This window comes from Hyla sarda, chromosome 1, assembly GCF_029499605.1.
Source record: "Hyla sarda isolate aHylSar1 chromosome 1, aHylSar1.hap1, whole genome shotgun sequence".
NCBI lineage: Eukaryota > Metazoa > Chordata > Amphibia > Anura > Hylidae > Hyla > Hyla sarda.
Window position 1 is genome coordinate 443,617,708 of NC_079189.1, and position 2,631 is coordinate 443,620,338.

Here is a 2,631-nt window from a genome sequence, read left to right on the forward strand (position 1 = left end):
ATTTTGTTGTTTTATAGGATTTCAAGAATATCTCATTTATATAGGTTTTGATAACTTTGTTTACGAAAATTGGAATGCTTAAAATTGTCCTCTCCTGACCCCTATAACTTTTTTTTATTTTTCTATATACAGGGATGTATGAGGGCTCATTTGTTTGTGGTGGGATCCGTATGCAGCATTGAAGACATCAGATGGCATGGAGCCAGGTAGGGACCCCCTCGCCATTATATAAAGTGATCAAGACTCCACGATTACCTTCAGGTGGTCTCGATCAGCAAGAAAATTCCTAGAATCACACGGGGGACCTAGTAAATAATCTGTAGAGAGCTGGGACCAAAGTAACAAAGGCTACAATTAGTAGCACACTGCGCTGCCAGGGACTCAAATCATGCAGAGCCATACGTGTCCCCCTGCTAAAGCCTGTACATGTCCGGGCCCTTCTGAAGTTTGCTAGAGAGCATTTGGATGATCCAGAAGAGGATTGGGAGAATTTGATATGGTCAGATGAAACCAAAGTAGAACTTTTTGGTAAAAACTTAACTCGTCGTGTTTGGAGGAGAAAGAATGCAGAGTTACATCCAAAGAACACCATACCTACTGTAAAGCATGGGGGTGGAAACATCATGCTTTGGGGCTGTTTTTCGGCCAAGGGACCAGGATGACTGATCCGTGTCAAGGAAAGAATGAATGGAACCATGTATCGTGAGATTTTGAGTGAAAACCTCCTTTCATCAGCAAGGGCATTGAAGAGGTCTGGGTCTTTCAGCATGACAATGATCCCAAACACACTGCCTGGGCAACAAAGGAGTGGCTTCGTAAGAAGCATTTCAAGGTCCTGGAGTGGCCTAGCCAGTCTCCAGATCTCAACCCCATGGAAAACCTTTGGAGGGAGTTAAAAGTCCGTGTTGCCCAGAGACAGCCCCAAAACATCACTGCTCTAGAGGAGATCTGCATGGAGGAATGGGCCAAAATACCAGCAACAGTGTGTGAAAACCTTGTGAAGACTTACAGAAAACGTTTGATCTCTGTCATTGGCAACAAAGGATATATAACAAAGTATTGAGATGAACTTTTGTTATTGACAAAATACTTATTTTCCACCATAATTTGCAAATAAATTCTTTAAAAATCAGACAATGGGATTTTATGGATTTTTTAAAATGTATTATTGTGTCTCTCATAGATAAGGTATACCTATGATGAAAATTACAGGCCCCTCTCATCTTTTTAAGTGGTAAAACTTGTACAATTGATGGCTAACTAAATACTATATTTTAATGGTCATTCCCAGCTATCTGATTGTATGTCATTGGATTTTTAGGTTGTTTACTTTTTTAATGACTCCACAACATGCCTAGTCACTAGTTTTTCTGTATTCTTTAGGGAATACAAGACAACTGACTGAGAAAACACCAAAAAAAACTAAAGAAATGCTTGGTAACATATGTTAACTGGTAAAGGTGGCAAAGGCAGAAAAGAAAGTAAATAATTAGCATGTGGCGGGACACTCACTTTAACTTGTGAAGTAGGAAATCTGAATGGGGTTTCTTTGTGGTATTACCCTTTCTAACAGGGATGGATGTGTACACCCCTTCTTTTCAGTGACTACTGTACACTAAAACGATCGCTTCTCGGCCTTTTGGCTAAGATCAAGTGTAGTATCTATTCTTATCAGTTTTTCATGCCGGTGGACAGTAACGCCGATATGGGGCTGGTGGGGATGGGTGCTGCATGGAGGATGCAGGTGTACCAGGGCTTTCCGGGGCTGGTTCTGAGGAATCAGCTCGACGGCTGCCCCGATGTGACCTGTTCCCTCCGGGTCTCGCCATGAGGCTGAGAGGGTCTAGAGCCGAGGTACTTTTGTGCCTCGGGGAGTGGTGACCCCGAGGTGCCGAAACTCACTGGGAGGATAGACTCACTGAGTTGAAGCACGGGCACCATAATCTCTTCACCTTGTGGCACTCACCTCTTGATTCCCGGCCTTCTGGCTAGGATCAGAGAAATTTTTATAGATCCGGCCGGATGTCCGGGCAGTATATCTGCACACATTCACTTATTTATTTATTTTTTGTCTCACTGTGTCACTTTTTGCGTGTTGTGTGTTCACAGGATTTGTCAGGATGCGGTAGCCCTTCTGGGTGTCCCTCCTGGCGGTCTAGGGGAGGTGTGTGTGGCCATTAGGTTCCGCACCTCCCTGCAAACACCCCGGGTACTCCTGCTTTGGCAGGGTACCTACCGTAATCGGCTCTGCGGGCAGATACCTTGGCTAACGCCAAGGGGGATGCCGGGAGCATTTGTGGTCCCCTAGTAGCTTCGGCGAAAAGGGACATCAAACCTGGAACCTTGCAGGTACCTTTTGGTCCGGAGGCGAAGGGTAAGGTTTGTTGGGGGGCCTCTCTCCTATCGGAGAAGGGCTTGCGATAGACCGCATCCTTTGTGCACGTTTTTTTAGTGTAACACGTTTGCACTTTTTCTTGCACTTTGGGTGAATCGAAAGCACGTTCCTCGGCTTTAGATAAAAAAAAACTGTACACTAAAACGATTGTTTATGAAACTGTGGTCTCTTCAGGAAACAGATAGGGCAGCAGTCATATGACTGTTAGATATGATGGATGGGTACCATAATTATAT

The 2,631-nt window shown here is 44.4% G+C and overlaps 1 non-coding gene across 1 annotated transcript; it reads left to right on the plus strand.

Annotated features, from left to right (window-relative positions):
* The first annotated feature begins 1,623 nt into the window (after window positions 1–1,623).
* LOC130344038 (U2 spliceosomal RNA) lies at window positions 1,624–1,811 on the plus strand. The gene has a single exon (XR_008883150.1). It is a non-coding gene; the product is annotated as a U2 spliceosomal RNA (small nuclear RNA).
* The last annotated feature ends 820 nt before the right edge of the window (window positions 1,812–2,631 follow it).